General features: G+C 44.1%; 62 non-coding genes across 62 annotated transcripts in view; all 62 read right to left on the reverse strand.

Annotated features, from left to right (window-relative positions):
- Positions 1-71: 71 nt before the first annotated feature.
- Positions 72-144, reverse strand: TRNAR-UCG (transfer RNA arginine (anticodon UCG)). The gene has a single exon. It is a non-coding gene; the product is annotated as a tRNA-Arg (tRNA).
- Positions 145-215: 71 nt separating this feature from the next.
- Positions 216-288, reverse strand: TRNAR-UCG (transfer RNA arginine (anticodon UCG)). Its single transcript has one exon. It is a non-coding gene; the product is annotated as a tRNA-Arg (tRNA).
- Positions 289-359: 71 nt separating this feature from the next.
- TRNAR-UCG (transfer RNA arginine (anticodon UCG)) lies at positions 360-432 on the reverse strand. Its single transcript has one exon. It is a non-coding gene; the product is annotated as a tRNA-Arg (tRNA).
- Positions 433-503: 71 nt separating this feature from the next.
- TRNAP-UGG (transfer RNA proline (anticodon UGG)) lies at positions 504-576 on the reverse strand. The gene has a single exon. It is a non-coding gene; the product is annotated as a tRNA-Pro (tRNA).
- Positions 577-647: 71 nt separating this feature from the next.
- TRNAR-UCG (transfer RNA arginine (anticodon UCG)) lies at positions 648-720 on the reverse strand. The gene has a single exon. It is a non-coding gene; the product is annotated as a tRNA-Arg (tRNA).
- Positions 721-791: 71 nt separating this feature from the next.
- Positions 792-864, reverse strand: TRNAR-UCG (transfer RNA arginine (anticodon UCG)). Its single transcript has one exon. It is a non-coding gene; the product is annotated as a tRNA-Arg (tRNA).
- Positions 865-1,366: 502 nt separating this feature from the next.
- Positions 1,367-1,439, reverse strand: TRNAR-UCG (transfer RNA arginine (anticodon UCG)). The gene has a single exon. It is a non-coding gene; the product is annotated as a tRNA-Arg (tRNA).
- A 71-nt stretch (positions 1,440-1,510) lies between these two features.
- TRNAR-UCG (transfer RNA arginine (anticodon UCG)) lies at positions 1,511-1,583 on the reverse strand. The gene has a single exon. It is a non-coding gene; the product is annotated as a tRNA-Arg (tRNA).
- Positions 1,584-1,654: 71 nt separating this feature from the next.
- TRNAR-UCG (transfer RNA arginine (anticodon UCG)) lies at positions 1,655-1,727 on the reverse strand. Its single transcript has one exon. It is a non-coding gene; the product is annotated as a tRNA-Arg (tRNA).
- Positions 1,728-1,798: 71 nt separating this feature from the next.
- Positions 1,799-1,871, reverse strand: TRNAR-UCG (transfer RNA arginine (anticodon UCG)). Its single transcript has one exon. It is a non-coding gene; the product is annotated as a tRNA-Arg (tRNA).
- A 71-nt stretch (positions 1,872-1,942) lies between these two features.
- TRNAR-UCG (transfer RNA arginine (anticodon UCG)) lies at positions 1,943-2,015 on the reverse strand. Its single transcript has one exon. It is a non-coding gene; the product is annotated as a tRNA-Arg (tRNA).
- A 359-nt stretch (positions 2,016-2,374) lies between these two features.
- Positions 2,375-2,447, reverse strand: TRNAR-UCG (transfer RNA arginine (anticodon UCG)). Its single transcript has one exon. It is a non-coding gene; the product is annotated as a tRNA-Arg (tRNA).
- A 215-nt stretch (positions 2,448-2,662) lies between these two features.
- Positions 2,663-2,735, reverse strand: TRNAR-UCG (transfer RNA arginine (anticodon UCG)). The gene has a single exon. It is a non-coding gene; the product is annotated as a tRNA-Arg (tRNA).
- Positions 2,736-2,806: 71 nt separating this feature from the next.
- On the reverse strand, positions 2,807-2,879 carry TRNAR-UCG (transfer RNA arginine (anticodon UCG)). The gene has a single exon. It is a non-coding gene; the product is annotated as a tRNA-Arg (tRNA).
- A 71-nt stretch (positions 2,880-2,950) lies between these two features.
- On the reverse strand, positions 2,951-3,023 carry TRNAR-UCG (transfer RNA arginine (anticodon UCG)). Its single transcript has one exon. It is a non-coding gene; the product is annotated as a tRNA-Arg (tRNA).
- Positions 3,024-3,382: 359 nt separating this feature from the next.
- TRNAR-UCG (transfer RNA arginine (anticodon UCG)) lies at positions 3,383-3,455 on the reverse strand. Its single transcript has one exon. It is a non-coding gene; the product is annotated as a tRNA-Arg (tRNA).
- A 71-nt stretch (positions 3,456-3,526) lies between these two features.
- TRNAR-UCG (transfer RNA arginine (anticodon UCG)) lies at positions 3,527-3,599 on the reverse strand. Its single transcript has one exon. It is a non-coding gene; the product is annotated as a tRNA-Arg (tRNA).
- A 71-nt stretch (positions 3,600-3,670) lies between these two features.
- TRNAR-UCG (transfer RNA arginine (anticodon UCG)) lies at positions 3,671-3,743 on the reverse strand. Its single transcript has one exon. It is a non-coding gene; the product is annotated as a tRNA-Arg (tRNA).
- A 71-nt stretch (positions 3,744-3,814) lies between these two features.
- On the reverse strand, positions 3,815-3,887 carry TRNAR-UCG (transfer RNA arginine (anticodon UCG)). Its single transcript has one exon. It is a non-coding gene; the product is annotated as a tRNA-Arg (tRNA).
- A 71-nt stretch (positions 3,888-3,958) lies between these two features.
- On the reverse strand, positions 3,959-4,031 carry TRNAR-UCG (transfer RNA arginine (anticodon UCG)). The gene has a single exon. It is a non-coding gene; the product is annotated as a tRNA-Arg (tRNA).
- A 71-nt stretch (positions 4,032-4,102) lies between these two features.
- On the reverse strand, positions 4,103-4,175 carry TRNAR-UCG (transfer RNA arginine (anticodon UCG)). Its single transcript has one exon. It is a non-coding gene; the product is annotated as a tRNA-Arg (tRNA).
- A 71-nt stretch (positions 4,176-4,246) lies between these two features.
- TRNAR-UCG (transfer RNA arginine (anticodon UCG)) lies at positions 4,247-4,319 on the reverse strand. The gene has a single exon. It is a non-coding gene; the product is annotated as a tRNA-Arg (tRNA).
- Positions 4,320-4,390: 71 nt separating this feature from the next.
- On the reverse strand, positions 4,391-4,463 carry TRNAR-UCG (transfer RNA arginine (anticodon UCG)). Its single transcript has one exon. It is a non-coding gene; the product is annotated as a tRNA-Arg (tRNA).
- Positions 4,464-4,534: 71 nt separating this feature from the next.
- Positions 4,535-4,607, reverse strand: TRNAR-UCG (transfer RNA arginine (anticodon UCG)). The gene has a single exon. It is a non-coding gene; the product is annotated as a tRNA-Arg (tRNA).
- Positions 4,608-4,678: 71 nt separating this feature from the next.
- On the reverse strand, positions 4,679-4,751 carry TRNAR-UCG (transfer RNA arginine (anticodon UCG)). The gene has a single exon. It is a non-coding gene; the product is annotated as a tRNA-Arg (tRNA).
- A 215-nt stretch (positions 4,752-4,966) lies between these two features.
- On the reverse strand, positions 4,967-5,039 carry TRNAR-UCG (transfer RNA arginine (anticodon UCG)). The gene has a single exon. It is a non-coding gene; the product is annotated as a tRNA-Arg (tRNA).
- A 71-nt stretch (positions 5,040-5,110) lies between these two features.
- TRNAR-UCG (transfer RNA arginine (anticodon UCG)) lies at positions 5,111-5,183 on the reverse strand. The gene has a single exon. It is a non-coding gene; the product is annotated as a tRNA-Arg (tRNA).
- A 215-nt stretch (positions 5,184-5,398) lies between these two features.
- On the reverse strand, positions 5,399-5,471 carry TRNAR-UCG (transfer RNA arginine (anticodon UCG)). The gene has a single exon. It is a non-coding gene; the product is annotated as a tRNA-Arg (tRNA).
- Positions 5,472-5,542: 71 nt separating this feature from the next.
- TRNAR-UCG (transfer RNA arginine (anticodon UCG)) lies at positions 5,543-5,615 on the reverse strand. The gene has a single exon. It is a non-coding gene; the product is annotated as a tRNA-Arg (tRNA).
- Positions 5,616-5,686: 71 nt separating this feature from the next.
- TRNAR-UCG (transfer RNA arginine (anticodon UCG)) lies at positions 5,687-5,759 on the reverse strand. The gene has a single exon. It is a non-coding gene; the product is annotated as a tRNA-Arg (tRNA).
- A 71-nt stretch (positions 5,760-5,830) lies between these two features.
- TRNAR-UCG (transfer RNA arginine (anticodon UCG)) lies at positions 5,831-5,903 on the reverse strand. Its single transcript has one exon. It is a non-coding gene; the product is annotated as a tRNA-Arg (tRNA).
- A 71-nt stretch (positions 5,904-5,974) lies between these two features.
- Positions 5,975-6,047, reverse strand: TRNAR-UCG (transfer RNA arginine (anticodon UCG)). Its single transcript has one exon. It is a non-coding gene; the product is annotated as a tRNA-Arg (tRNA).
- A 71-nt stretch (positions 6,048-6,118) lies between these two features.
- TRNAR-UCG (transfer RNA arginine (anticodon UCG)) lies at positions 6,119-6,191 on the reverse strand. The gene has a single exon. It is a non-coding gene; the product is annotated as a tRNA-Arg (tRNA).
- A 71-nt stretch (positions 6,192-6,262) lies between these two features.
- On the reverse strand, positions 6,263-6,335 carry TRNAR-UCG (transfer RNA arginine (anticodon UCG)). The gene has a single exon. It is a non-coding gene; the product is annotated as a tRNA-Arg (tRNA).
- A 71-nt stretch (positions 6,336-6,406) lies between these two features.
- On the reverse strand, positions 6,407-6,479 carry TRNAR-UCG (transfer RNA arginine (anticodon UCG)). Its single transcript has one exon. It is a non-coding gene; the product is annotated as a tRNA-Arg (tRNA).
- A 71-nt stretch (positions 6,480-6,550) lies between these two features.
- Positions 6,551-6,623, reverse strand: TRNAR-UCG (transfer RNA arginine (anticodon UCG)). The gene has a single exon. It is a non-coding gene; the product is annotated as a tRNA-Arg (tRNA).
- Positions 6,624-6,694: 71 nt separating this feature from the next.
- On the reverse strand, positions 6,695-6,767 carry TRNAR-UCG (transfer RNA arginine (anticodon UCG)). Its single transcript has one exon. It is a non-coding gene; the product is annotated as a tRNA-Arg (tRNA).
- Positions 6,768-6,982: 215 nt separating this feature from the next.
- TRNAR-UCG (transfer RNA arginine (anticodon UCG)) lies at positions 6,983-7,055 on the reverse strand. The gene has a single exon. It is a non-coding gene; the product is annotated as a tRNA-Arg (tRNA).
- Positions 7,056-7,126: 71 nt separating this feature from the next.
- On the reverse strand, positions 7,127-7,199 carry TRNAR-UCG (transfer RNA arginine (anticodon UCG)). Its single transcript has one exon. It is a non-coding gene; the product is annotated as a tRNA-Arg (tRNA).
- Positions 7,200-7,270: 71 nt separating this feature from the next.
- Positions 7,271-7,343, reverse strand: TRNAR-UCG (transfer RNA arginine (anticodon UCG)). The gene has a single exon. It is a non-coding gene; the product is annotated as a tRNA-Arg (tRNA).
- Positions 7,344-7,414: 71 nt separating this feature from the next.
- TRNAR-UCG (transfer RNA arginine (anticodon UCG)) lies at positions 7,415-7,487 on the reverse strand. Its single transcript has one exon. It is a non-coding gene; the product is annotated as a tRNA-Arg (tRNA).
- A 71-nt stretch (positions 7,488-7,558) lies between these two features.
- TRNAR-UCG (transfer RNA arginine (anticodon UCG)) lies at positions 7,559-7,631 on the reverse strand. The gene has a single exon. It is a non-coding gene; the product is annotated as a tRNA-Arg (tRNA).
- A 71-nt stretch (positions 7,632-7,702) lies between these two features.
- Positions 7,703-7,775, reverse strand: TRNAR-UCG (transfer RNA arginine (anticodon UCG)). Its single transcript has one exon. It is a non-coding gene; the product is annotated as a tRNA-Arg (tRNA).
- A 71-nt stretch (positions 7,776-7,846) lies between these two features.
- TRNAR-UCG (transfer RNA arginine (anticodon UCG)) lies at positions 7,847-7,919 on the reverse strand. The gene has a single exon. It is a non-coding gene; the product is annotated as a tRNA-Arg (tRNA).
- Positions 7,920-7,990: 71 nt separating this feature from the next.
- Positions 7,991-8,063, reverse strand: TRNAR-UCG (transfer RNA arginine (anticodon UCG)). The gene has a single exon. It is a non-coding gene; the product is annotated as a tRNA-Arg (tRNA).
- Positions 8,064-8,134: 71 nt separating this feature from the next.
- TRNAR-UCG (transfer RNA arginine (anticodon UCG)) lies at positions 8,135-8,207 on the reverse strand. The gene has a single exon. It is a non-coding gene; the product is annotated as a tRNA-Arg (tRNA).
- Positions 8,208-8,421: 214 nt separating this feature from the next.
- Positions 8,422-8,494, reverse strand: TRNAR-UCG (transfer RNA arginine (anticodon UCG)). Its single transcript has one exon. It is a non-coding gene; the product is annotated as a tRNA-Arg (tRNA).
- A 71-nt stretch (positions 8,495-8,565) lies between these two features.
- TRNAR-UCG (transfer RNA arginine (anticodon UCG)) lies at positions 8,566-8,638 on the reverse strand. Its single transcript has one exon. It is a non-coding gene; the product is annotated as a tRNA-Arg (tRNA).
- Positions 8,639-8,997: 359 nt separating this feature from the next.
- On the reverse strand, positions 8,998-9,070 carry TRNAR-UCG (transfer RNA arginine (anticodon UCG)). Its single transcript has one exon. It is a non-coding gene; the product is annotated as a tRNA-Arg (tRNA).
- A 71-nt stretch (positions 9,071-9,141) lies between these two features.
- TRNAR-UCG (transfer RNA arginine (anticodon UCG)) lies at positions 9,142-9,214 on the reverse strand. The gene has a single exon. It is a non-coding gene; the product is annotated as a tRNA-Arg (tRNA).
- Positions 9,215-9,717: 503 nt separating this feature from the next.
- On the reverse strand, positions 9,718-9,790 carry TRNAR-UCG (transfer RNA arginine (anticodon UCG)). The gene has a single exon. It is a non-coding gene; the product is annotated as a tRNA-Arg (tRNA).
- A 215-nt stretch (positions 9,791-10,005) lies between these two features.
- On the reverse strand, positions 10,006-10,078 carry TRNAR-UCG (transfer RNA arginine (anticodon UCG)). Its single transcript has one exon. It is a non-coding gene; the product is annotated as a tRNA-Arg (tRNA).
- A 359-nt stretch (positions 10,079-10,437) lies between these two features.
- TRNAR-UCG (transfer RNA arginine (anticodon UCG)) lies at positions 10,438-10,510 on the reverse strand. The gene has a single exon. It is a non-coding gene; the product is annotated as a tRNA-Arg (tRNA).
- A 71-nt stretch (positions 10,511-10,581) lies between these two features.
- TRNAR-UCG (transfer RNA arginine (anticodon UCG)) lies at positions 10,582-10,654 on the reverse strand. The gene has a single exon. It is a non-coding gene; the product is annotated as a tRNA-Arg (tRNA).
- A 71-nt stretch (positions 10,655-10,725) lies between these two features.
- Positions 10,726-10,798, reverse strand: TRNAR-UCG (transfer RNA arginine (anticodon UCG)). The gene has a single exon. It is a non-coding gene; the product is annotated as a tRNA-Arg (tRNA).
- A 71-nt stretch (positions 10,799-10,869) lies between these two features.
- TRNAR-UCG (transfer RNA arginine (anticodon UCG)) lies at positions 10,870-10,942 on the reverse strand. Its single transcript has one exon. It is a non-coding gene; the product is annotated as a tRNA-Arg (tRNA).
- Positions 10,943-11,013: 71 nt separating this feature from the next.
- Positions 11,014-11,086, reverse strand: TRNAR-UCG (transfer RNA arginine (anticodon UCG)). The gene has a single exon. It is a non-coding gene; the product is annotated as a tRNA-Arg (tRNA).
- Positions 11,087-11,299: 213 nt separating this feature from the next.
- TRNAR-UCG (transfer RNA arginine (anticodon UCG)) lies at positions 11,300-11,372 on the reverse strand. The gene has a single exon. It is a non-coding gene; the product is annotated as a tRNA-Arg (tRNA).
- Positions 11,373-11,443: 71 nt separating this feature from the next.
- TRNAR-UCG (transfer RNA arginine (anticodon UCG)) lies at positions 11,444-11,516 on the reverse strand. The gene has a single exon. It is a non-coding gene; the product is annotated as a tRNA-Arg (tRNA).
- A 213-nt stretch (positions 11,517-11,729) lies between these two features.
- Positions 11,730-11,802, reverse strand: TRNAR-UCG (transfer RNA arginine (anticodon UCG)). Its single transcript has one exon. It is a non-coding gene; the product is annotated as a tRNA-Arg (tRNA).
- A 71-nt stretch (positions 11,803-11,873) lies between these two features.
- On the reverse strand, positions 11,874-11,946 carry TRNAR-UCG (transfer RNA arginine (anticodon UCG)). Its single transcript has one exon. It is a non-coding gene; the product is annotated as a tRNA-Arg (tRNA).
- A 71-nt stretch (positions 11,947-12,017) lies between these two features.
- The window catches only part of TRNAR-UCG (transfer RNA arginine (anticodon UCG)), a 73-nt gene continuing 12 nt past the window's right edge, over positions 12,018-12,078 (reverse strand). The window contains exon 1 of the tRNA in view: positions 12,018-12,078. This exon is cut by the window's right edge and continues 12 nt beyond it. This is a non-coding gene — a tRNA (tRNA-Arg).

Here is a 12,078-nt window from a genome sequence, read left to right on the forward strand (position 1 = left end):
GGTGTTATGACGTAATCAGACATTGTATAAAAAATGTAAGCTAAACAACCTAGGGAATTCATTATGAAGCTCGTCCGCGGCAGGACTCGAACCTGCAATCTTCTGATTCGAAGTCAGACGCCTTATCCATTAGGCCACGTGGACGGTGTTATGACGTAATCAGACATTGTATAAAAAATGTAAGCTAAACAACCTAGGGAATTCATTATGAAGCTCGTCCGCGGCAGGACTCGAACCTGCAATCTTCTGATTCGAAGTCAGACGCCTTATCCATTAGGCCACGTGGACGTTGTTGTAGTGCAATCAGACATTGTATAAAAAATGTAAGCTAAACAACCTAGGGAATTCATTATGAAGCTCGTCCACGGCAGGACTCGAACCTGCAATCTTCTGATTCGAAGTCAGACGCCTTATCCATTAGGCCACGTGGACGGTGTTATGACGTAATCAGACATTGTATAAAAAATGTAAGCTAAACAACCTAGGGAATTCATTATGAAGCTCGTCCGCGGCAGGACTCGAACCTGCAATCTTCTGATTCCAAGTCAGACGCCTTATCCATTAGGCCACGTGGACGGTGTTATGACGTAATCAGACATTGTATAAAAAATGTAAGCTAAACAACCTAGGGAATTCATTATGAAGCTCGTCCGCGGCAGGACTCGAACCTGCAATCTTCTGATTCGAAGTCAGACGCCTTATCCATTAGGCCACGTGGACGGTGTTATGACGGAATCAGACATTGTATAAAAAATGTAAGCTAAACAACCTAGGGAATTCATTATGAAGCTCGTCCGCGGCAGGACTCGAACCTGCAATGTTCTGATTCGAAGTCAGACGCCTTATCCATTAGGCCACGTGGACGGTGTTATGACGTAATCAGACATTATTGAAAAAATGAGAGCTAATCAATCTAGGGAAATCATTATGAAGCTCGTTCGCGGCAGGACTCGAACCTGCAATGTTCTAATTCGAAGTCAGACGCCTTATCCATTAGGCCACGTGGACGGTGTTGTGATGCAATCAGACATTGTATAAAAAATGTAAGCTAATCAATCTAGGTAAATCATTATGAAGCTGGTCCGCGTTAGGACTCGAACCTGCAATCTTCTGATTCGAAGTCAGACGCCTTATCCATTAGGCCACGTGGACGGTGTTATGACGGAATCAGACATTGTATAAAAAATGTAAGCTAAACAACCTAGGGAATTCATTATGAAGCTCGTCCGCGGCAGGACTCAAACCTGCAATCTTCTTATTCGAAGTCAGACGCCTTATCCATTAGGCCACGTGGACGGTGTTATGGCGTAATCAGACATTGAATAAAAATGTAAGCTAAACAACCTAGGGAATTCATTATGAAGCTCGTCCGCGGCCGGACTCGAACCTGCAATCTTCTGATTCGAAGTCAGACGCCTTATCCATTAGGCCACGTGGACGTTGTTGTAGTGCAATCAGACATTGTATAAAAAATGTAAGCTAAACAACCTAGGGAATTCATTATGAAGCTCGTCCGCGGCAGGACTCGAACCTGCAATCTTCTTATTCGAAGTCAGACGCCTTACCCATTAGGCCACGTGGACGGTGTTATGACGTAATCAGACATTGTATAAAAAATGTAAGCTAAACAACCTAGGGAATTCATTATGAAGCTCGTCCGCGGCAGGACTCGAACCTGCAATCTTCTGATTCGAAGTCAGACGCCTTATCCATTAGGCCACGTGGACGGTGTTATGACGGAATCAGACATTGTATAAAAAATGTAAGCTAAACAACCTAGGGAATTCATTATGAAGCTCGTCCGCGGCAGGACTCGAACCTGCAATGTTCTGATTCGAAGTCAGACGCCTTATCCATTAGGCCACGTGGACGGTGTTATGACGTAATCAGACATTATTGAAAAAATGAGAGCTAATCAATCTAGGGAAATCATTATGAAGCTCGTCCGCGGCAGGACTCGAACCTGCAATGTTCTGATTCGAAGTCAGACGCCTTATCCATTAGGCCACGTGGACGGTGTTGTGATGCAATCAGACATTGTATAAAAAATGTAAGCTAATCAATCTAGGTAAATCATTATGAAGCTGGTCCGCGTTAGGACTCGAACCTGCAATCTTTTGATTCGAAGTCAGACGCCTTATCCATTAGGCCACGTGGACGGTGTTATGACGGAATCAGACATTGTATAAAAAATGTAAGCTAAACAACCTAGGGAATTCATTATGAAGCTCGTCCGCGGCAGGACTCAAACCTGCAATCTTCTTATTCGAAGTCAGACGCCTTATCCATTAGGCCACGTGGACGGTGTTATGACGTAATCAGACATTGAATAAAAAATGTAAGCTAAACAACCTAGGGAATTCATTATGAAGCTCGTCCGCGGCCGGACTCGAACCTGCAATCTTCTGATTCGAAGTCAGACGCCTTATCCATTAGGCCACGTGGACGTTGTTGTAGCGCAATCAGACATTGTATAAAAAATGTAAGCTAAACATCCTAGGGAATTCATTATGAAGCTCGTCCGCGGCAGGACTCGAACCTGCAATCTTCTTATTCGAAGTCAGACGCCTTATCCATTAGGCAACGTGGACGGTGTTATGACGTAATGAGACATTGTATAAAAAATGTAAGCTAAACAACCTAGGGAATTCATTATGAAGCTCGTCCGCGGCAGGACTCGAACCTGCAATCTTCTGATTCGAAGTCAGACACCTTATCCATTAGGCCACGTGGACGGTGTTATGACGGAATCAGACATTGTATAAAAAATGTAAGCTAAACAACCTAGGGAATTCATTATGAAGCTCGTCCGCGGCAGGACTCGAACCTGCAATGTTCTGATTCGAAGTCAGACGCCTTATCCATTAGGCCACGTGGACGGTGTTATGACGTAATCAGACATTATTGAAAAAATGAGAGCTAATCAATCTAGGGAAATCATTATGAAGCTCGTCCGCGGCAGGACTCGAACCTGCAATGTTCTGATTCGAAGTCAGACGCCTTATCCATTAGGCCACGTGGACGGTGTTGTGATGCAATCAGACATTGTATAAAAAATGTAAGCTAATCAATCTAGGTAAATCATTATGAAGCTGGTCCGCGTTAGGACTCGAACCTGCAATCTTCTGATTCGAAGTCAGAAGCCTTATCCATTAGGCCACGTGGACGGTGTTATGACGGAATCAGACATTGTATAAAAAATGTAAGCTAAACAACCTAGGGAATTCATTATGAAGCTCGTCCGCGGCAGGACTCAAACCTGCAATCTTCTTATTCGAAGTCAGACGCCTTATCCATTAGGCCACGTGGACGGTGTTATGACGTAATCAGACATTGAATAAAAAATGTAAGCTAAACAACCTAGGGAATTCATTATGAAGCTCGTCCGCGGCAGGACTCGAACCTGCAATCTTCTGATTCGAAGTCAGACGCCTTATCCATTAGGCCACGTGGACGGTGTTATGACGTAATCAGACATTGTATAAAAAATGTAAGCTAAACAACCTAGGGAATTCATTATGAAGCTCGTCCGCGGCAGGACTCGAACCTGCAATCTTCTGATTCGAAGTCAGACGCCTTATCCATTAGGCCACGTGGACGGTGTTATGACGGAATCAGACATTGTATAAAAAATGTAAGCTAAACAACCTAGGGAATTCATTATGAAGCTGGTCCGCGGCAGGACTCGAACCTGCAATCTTCTGATTCGAAGTCAGACGCCTTATCCATTAGGCCACGTGGACGGTGTTGTGATGCAATCAGACATTGTAGAAAAAATGTAAGCTAAACAACCTAGGGAATTCATTATGAAGCTCGTCCGCGGCCGGACTCGAACCTGCAATCTTCTGATTCGAAGTCAGACGCCTTATCCATTAGGCCACGTGGACGTTGTTGTAGTGCAATCAGACATTGTATAAAAAATGTAAGCTAAACAACCTAGGGAATTCATTATGAAGCTCGTCCGCGGCAGGACTCGAACCTGCAATCTTCTGATTCGAAGTCAGACGCCTTATCCATTAGGCCACGTGGACGGTGTTATGACGTCATCAGACATTGTATAAAAAATGTAAGCTAAACAACCTAGGGAATTCATTATGAAGCTCGTCCGCGGCAGGACTCGAACCTGCAATCTTCTGATTCGAAGTCAGACGCCTTATCCATTAGGCCACGTGGACGGTGTTATGACGTAATCAGACATTGTATAAAAAATGTAAGCTAAACAACCTAGGGAATTCATTATGAAGCTCGTCCGTGGCAGGACTCGAACCTGCAATCTTCTGATTCGAAGTCAGACGCCTTATCCATTAGGCCACGTGGACGGTGTTATGACGGAATCAGACATTGTATAAAAAATGTAAGCTAAACAACCTAGGGAATTCATTATGAAGCTGGTCCGCGGCAGGACTCGAACCTGCAATCTTCTGATTCGAAGTCAGACGCCTTATCCATTAGGCCACGTGAACGGTGTTATGACGTAATCAGACATTGAATAAAAAATGTAAGCTAAACAACCTAGGGAATTCATTATGAAGCTCGTCCGCGGCAGGACTCGAACCTGCAATCTTCTGATTCGAAGTCAGACGCCTTATCCATTAGGCCACGTGAACGGAGTTATGACGTAAACAGACATTGAATAAAAAATGTAAGCTAAACAACCTAGGGAATTCATTATGAAGCTCGTCCGCGGAAGGACTCGAACCTGCAATCTTCTGATTCGAAGTCAGACGCCTTATCCATTAGGCCACGTGGACGTTGTTATAGTGCAATCAGACATTGTATAAAAAATGTAAGCTAAACAACCTACGGAATTCATTATGAAGTTCGTCCGCGACAGGACTTGAACCTGCAATCTTCTGATTCAAAGTCAGACGCATTATCCATTAGGCAACGTGGACGGTGTTATGACGCAATCAGACATTGTATAAAAAATGTAAGCTAAACAACCTAGGGAATTCATTATGAAGCTCGTCCGCGGCAGGACTCGAACCTGCAATCTTCTGATTCGAAGTCAGACGCCTTTTCCATTAGGCCACGTGGACGTTGTTGTAGTGCAATCAGACATTGTATAAAAAATGTAAGCTAAACAACCCAGCGAATTCATTATGAAGCTCGTCCGCGGCAGGACTCGAACCTGCAATCTTCTGATTCGAATTCAGACGCCTTATCCATTAGGCCACGTGGACGGTGTTATGACGTAATCAGACATTGTATAAAAAATGTAAGCTAAACAACCTAGGGAATTCATTATGAAGCTCGTCCGCGGCAGGACTCGAACCTGCAATATTCCGATTCGAAGTCAGACTCCTTATCCATTAGGCCACGTGGACGTTGTTGTAGTGCAAACAGACATTGTATAAAAAATGTAAGCTAAACAACCTAGGGAATTCATTATGAAGCTCGTCCGCGGCAGGACTCGAACCTGCAATCTTCTGATTCGAAGTCAGACGCCTTATCCATTAGGCCACGTGGACGGTGTTATGACGTAATCAGACATTGTATAAAAAATGTAAGCTAAACAACCTAGGGAATTCATTATGAAGCTCGTCCGCGGCAGGACTCGAACCTGCAATCTTCTGATTCGAAGTCAGACGCCTTATCCATTAGGCCACGTGGACGGTGTTATGACGGAATCAGACATTGTATAAAAAATGTAAGCTAAACAACCTAGGGAATTCATTATGAAGCTGGTCCGCGGCAGGACTCGAACCTGCAATCTTCTGATTCGAAGTCAGACGCCTTATCCATTAGGCCACGTGAACGGTGTTATGACGTAATCAGACATTGAATAAAAAATGTAAGCTAAACAACCTAGGGAATTCATTATAAAGCTCGTCCGCGGCAGGACTCGAACCTGCAATCTTCTGATTCGAAGTCAGACGCCTTATCCATTAGGCCACGTGGACGTTGTTGTAGTGCAATCAGACATTGTATAAAAAATGTAAGCTTAACAACCTAGGGAATTCATTATGAAGCTCGTCCGCGGCAGGACTCGAACCTGCAATCTTCTGATTCGAAGTCAGACGCCTTATCCATTAGGCCACGTGGACGTTGTTGTAGTGCAATCAGACATTGTATAAAAAATGTAAGCTAAACAACCTAGGGAATTCATTATGAAGCTCGTCCGCGGCAGGACTCGAACCTGCAATCTTCTGATTCGAAGTCAGACGCCTTATCCATTAGGCCACGTGGACGGTGTTATGACGTAATCAGACATTGTATAAAAAATGTAAGCTAAACAACCTAGGGAATTCATTATGAAGCTGGTCCGCGGCAGGACTCGAACCTGCAATCTTCTGATTCGAAGTCAGACGCCTTATCCATTAGGCCACGTGGACGGTGTTATGACGTAATCAGACATTGTATAAAAAATGTAAGCTAAACAACCTAGGGAATTCATTATGAAGCTCGTCCGCGGCAGGACTCGAACCTGCAATCTTCTGATTCGAAGTCAGACGCCTTATCCATTAGGCCACGTGGACGGTGTTATGACGTAATCAGACATTGTTTAAAAAATGTAAGCTAAACAACCTAGGGAATTCATTATGAAGCTCGTCCGCGGCAGGACTCGAACCTGCAATCTTCTGATTCGAAGTCAGACGCCTTATCCATTAGGCCACGTGGACGGTGTTAGGACGTAATCAGACATTGTATAAAAAATGTAAGCTAAACAACCTAGGGAATTCATTATGAACCTCGTCCGCGGCAGGACTCGAACCTGCAATCTTCTGATTCGAAGTCAGACGCCTTATCCATTAGGCCACGTGGACGGTGTTAGGACGTAATCAGACATTGTATAAAAAATGTAAGCTAAACAACCTAGGGAATTCATTATGAAGCTCGTCCGCGGCAGGACTCGAACCTGCAATATTCCGATTCGAAGTCAGACTCCTTATCCATTAGGCCACGTGGACGTTGTTGTAGTGCAATCAGACATTGTATAAAAAATGTAAGCTAAACAACCTAGGGAATTCATTATGAAGCTCGTCCGCGGCAGGACTCGAACCTGCAATCTTCTGATTCGAAGTCAGACGCCTTATCCATTAGGCCACGTGGACGGTGTTATGACGTAATCAGACATTGTATAAAAAATGTAAGCTAAACAACCTAGGGAATTCATTATGAAGCTCGTCCGCGGCAGGACTCGAACCTGCAATCTTCTGATTCGAAGTCAGACGCCTTATCCATTAGGCCACGTGGACGGTGTTATGACGGAATCAGACATTGTATAAAAAATGTAAGCTAAACAACCTAGGGAATTCATTATGAAGCTGGTCCGCGGCAGGACTCGAACCTGCAATCTTCTGATTCGAAGTCAGACGCCTTATCCATTAGGCCACGTGAACGGTGTTATGACGTAATCAGACATTGAATAAAAAATGTAAGCTAAACAACCTAGGGAATTCATTATAAAGCTCGTCCGCGGCAGGACTCGAACCTGCAATCTTCTGATTCGAAGTCAGACGCCTTATCCATTAGGCCACGTGGACGTTGTTGTAGTGCAATCAGACATTGTATAAAAAATGTAAGCTTAACAACCTAGGGAATTCATTATGAAGCTCGTCCGCGGCAGGACTCGAACCTGCAATCTTCTGATTCGAAGTCAGACGCCTTATCCATTAGGCCACGTGGACGTTGTTGTAGTGCAATCAGACATTGTATAAAAAATGTAAGCTAAACAACCTAGGGAATTCATTATGAAGCTCGTCCGCGGCAGGACTCGAACCTGCAATCTTCTGATTCGAAGTCAGACGCCTTATCCATTAGGCCACGTGGACGGTGTTATGACGTAATCAGACATTGTATAAAAAATGTAAGCTAAACAACCTAGGGAATTCATTATGAAGCTGGTCCGCGGCAGGACTCGAACCTGCAATCTTCTGATTCGAAGTCAGACGCCTTATCCATTAGGCCACGTGGACGGTGTTATGACGTAATCAGACATTGTATAAAAAATGTAAGCTAAACAACCTAGGGAATTCATTATGAAGCTCGTCCGCGGCAGGACTCGAACCTGCAATCTTCTGATTCGAAGTCAGACGCCTTATCCATTAGGCCACGTGGACGGTGTTATGACGTAATCAGACATTGTATAAAAAATGTAAGCTAAACAACCTAGGTAATTCATTATGAAGCTCGTCCGCGGCAGGACTCGAACCTGCAATCTTCTGATTCGAAGTCAGACGCCTTATCCATTAGGCCACGTGGACGGTGTTATGACGGAATCAGACATTGTATAAAAAATGTAAGCTAAACAACCTAGGGAATTCATTATGAAGCTCGTCCGCGGCAGGACTCGAACCTGCAATGTTCTGATTCGAAGTCAGACGCCTTATCCATTAGGCCACGTGACGGTGTTATGACGTAATCAGACATTATTGAAAAAATGAGAGCTAATCAATCTAGGGAAATCATTAAGAAGCTCGTCCGCGGCAGGACTCGAACCTGCAATGTTCTGATTCGAAGTCAGACGCCTTATCCATTAGGCCACGTGGACGGTGTTGTGATGCAATCAGACATTGTATAAAAAATGTAAGCTAATCAATCTAGGTAAATCGTTATGAAGCTGGTCCGCGGCAGGACTCGAACCTGCAATCTTCTGATTCGAAGTCAGACGCCTTATCCATTAGGCCACGTGGACGGTGTAATGACGTAATCAGACATTGAATAAAAAATGTAAGCTAAACAACCTATGGAATTCATTATGAAACTCGTCCGCGGCAGGACTCGAACCTGCAATCTTCTGATTCGAAGTAAGACGCCTTATCCATTAAGCCACGTGGACGGTGTTATGACGTAATCAGACATTGTATAAAAAATGTAAGCTAAACAACCTAGGGAATTCATTATGAAGCTCGTCCGCGGCAGGACTCGAACCTGCAATCTTCTTATTCGAAGTCAGACGCCTTATCCATTAGGCCACGTGGACGTTGTTACGACGTAATCAGACATTGTATAAAAAATGTAAGCTAAACAACCTAGGGAATTCATTATGAAGCTCGTCCGCGGCAGGACTCGAACCTGCAATCTTCTGATTCGAAGTCAGACGCCTTATCCATTAGGCCACGTGGACGGTGTTGTGATGCAATCAGACATTGTATAAAAAATGTAAGCTAATCAATCTAGGTAAATCGTTATGAAGCTGGTCCGCGGCAGGACTCGAACCTGCAATCTTCTGATTCGAAGTCAGACGCCTTATCCATTAGGCCACGTGGACGGTGTAATGACGTAATCAGACATTGAATAAAAAATGTAAGCTAAACAACCTATGGAATTCATTATGAAACTCGTCCGCGGCAGGACTCGAACCTGCAATCTTCTGATTCGAAGTAAGACGCCTTATCCATTAAGCCACGTGGACGGTGTTATGACGTAATCAGACATTGTATAAAAAATGTAAGCTAAACAACCTAGGGAATTCATTATGAAGCTCGTCCGCGGCAGGACTCGAACCTGCAATCTTCTTATTCGAAGTAAGACGCCTTATCCATTAAGCCACGTGGACGGTGTTATGACGTAATCAGACATTGTATAAAAAATGTAAGCTAAACAACCTAGGGAATTCATTATGAAGCTCGTCCGCGGCAGGACTCGAACCTGCAATCTTCTTATTCGAAGTCAGACGCCTTATCCATTAGGCCACGTGGACGTTGTTACGACGTAATCAGACATTGTATAAAAAATGTAAGCTAAACAACCTAGGGAATTCATTATGAAGCTCGTCCGCGGCAGGACTCGAACCTGCAATCTTCTGATTCGAAGTCAGACGCCTTATCCATTAGGCCACGTGGACGGTGTTATGACGTAATCAGACATTGTATAAAAAATGTAAGCTAAACAACCTAGGGAATTCATTATGAAGCTCATCCGCGGCAGGACACGAACCTGCAATCTTCTGATTCGAAGTCAGACGCCTTATCCATAAGGCCACGTGGACGTTGTTGTAGTGCAATCAGACATTGTATAAAAAATGTAAGCTAAACAACCTAGAGAATTCATTATGAAGCTCGTCCGCGGCAGGACTCGAACCTGCAATCTTCTGATTCGAAGTCAGACGCCTTATCCATTAGGCCACGTGGACGGTGTTATGACGGAATCAGACATTGTATAAAAAATGTAAGCTAAACAACCTAGGGAATTCATTATGAAGCTGGTCCGCGGCAGGACTCGAACCTGTAATCTTCTGATTCGAAGTCAGACGCCTTATCCATTCGGCCACGTGAACGGTGTTATGACGTAATCAGACATTGAATAAAAAATGTAAGCTAAACAACCTAGGGAATTCATTATGAAGCTCGTCCGCGGCAGGACTCGAACCTGCAATCTTCTGATTCGAAGTCAGTCGCCTTATCCGTTAGGCCACGTGGACGGTGTTATGACGTAATCAGACATTGAATAAAAAATGTAAGCTAAACAACCTAGGGAATTCATTATGAAGCTCGTCCGCGGCAGGACTCGAACCTGCAATATTCTGATTCGAAGTCAGACGCCTTATCCATTAGGCCACGTGGACGTTGTTGTAGTGCAATCAGACATTGTATAAAAAATGTAAGCTAAACAACCTAGGGAATTCATTATGAAGCTCGTCCGCGGCAGGACTCGAACCTGCAATCTTCTGATTCGAAGTCAGACGCCTTATCCATTAGGCCACGTGGACGGTGTTATGATGTAATCAGACATTGTATAAAAAATGTAAGCTAAACAACCTAGGGAATTCATTATGAAGCTCGTCCGCGGCAGGACTCGAACCTGCAATCTTCTGATTCGAAGTCAGACGCCTTATCCATTAGGCCACGTGGACGTTGTTGAAGTGCAATCAGACATTGTATAAAAAATGTAAGCTAAACAACCTAGGGAATTCATTATGAAGCTCGTCCGCGGCAGGACTCGAACCTGCAATCTTCTGATTCGAAGTCAGACGCCTTATCCATTAGGCCACGTGGACGTTGTTGTAGTGCAATCAGACATTGTATAAAAAATTTAAGCTAAACAACCTAGGGAATTCATTATGAAGCTCGTCCGCGGCAGGACTCGAACCTGCAATCTTCTGATTCGAAGTCAGACGCCTTATCCATTAGGCCACGTGGACGTTGTTATAGTGCAATCAGACATTGTATAAAAATGTAAGCTAAACAACCTAGGGAATTCATTATGAAGCTCATTCGCGGCAGGACTCGAACCTGCAATCTTCTGATTCGAAGTAAGACGTCTTATCCATTAAGCCACGTGGCCGTGTTATGACGTAATCAGACATTGTATAAAAAATGTAAGCTAAACAACCTAGGGAATTCATTATGAAGCTCGTCCGCGGCAGGACTCGAACCTGCAATCTTCTGATTCGAAGTCAGACGCCTTATCCATTAGGCCACGTGGACGGTGTTATGACGGAATCAGACATTGTATAAAAAATGTAAGCTAAACAACCTAGGGAATTCATTATGAAGCTCGTCCGCGGCAGGACTCGAACCTGCAATCTTCTGATTCGAAGTCAGACGCCTTATCCATTAGGCCACGTGGACGGTGTTATGACGTAATCAGACATTGTATAAAAATGTAAGCTAAACAACCTAGGGAATTCATTATGAAGCTCATTCGCGGCAGGACTCGAACCTGCAATCTTCTGATTCGAAGTAAGACGCCTTATCCATTAAGCCACGTGGCCGTGTTATGACGTAATCAGACATTGTATAAAAAATGTAAGCTAAACAACCTAGGGAATTCATTATGAAGCTCGTCCGCGGCAGGACTCGAACCTGCAATCTTCTGATTCGAAGTCAGACGCCTTATCCATTAGGCCACGTGGACGGTGTTATGACGTAATCAGACATTGTATAAAAAATGTAAGCTAAACAACCTAGGGAATTCATTATGAAGCTCGTCCGCGGCAGGACTCGAACCTGCAATCTTCTGATTCGAAGTCAGACGCCTTATCCATTAGGCCACGTGGACGGTGTTATGACGTAATCAGACATTGTATAAAAAATGTAAGCTAAACAACCTAGGGAATTCATTATGAAGCTCGTCCGCGGCAGGACTCGAACCTGCAATCTTCTGATTCGAAGTCAGACGCCTTATCCATTA

The sequence above is a fragment of the Leiobunum rupestre genome, chromosome 9, assembly GCF_980474605.1.
Source record: "Leiobunum rupestre chromosome 9, qqLeiRupe1.1.hap1, whole genome shotgun sequence".
NCBI classification, from domain to species: domain Eukaryota; kingdom Metazoa; phylum Arthropoda; class Arachnida; order Opiliones; family Sclerosomatidae; genus Leiobunum; species Leiobunum rupestre.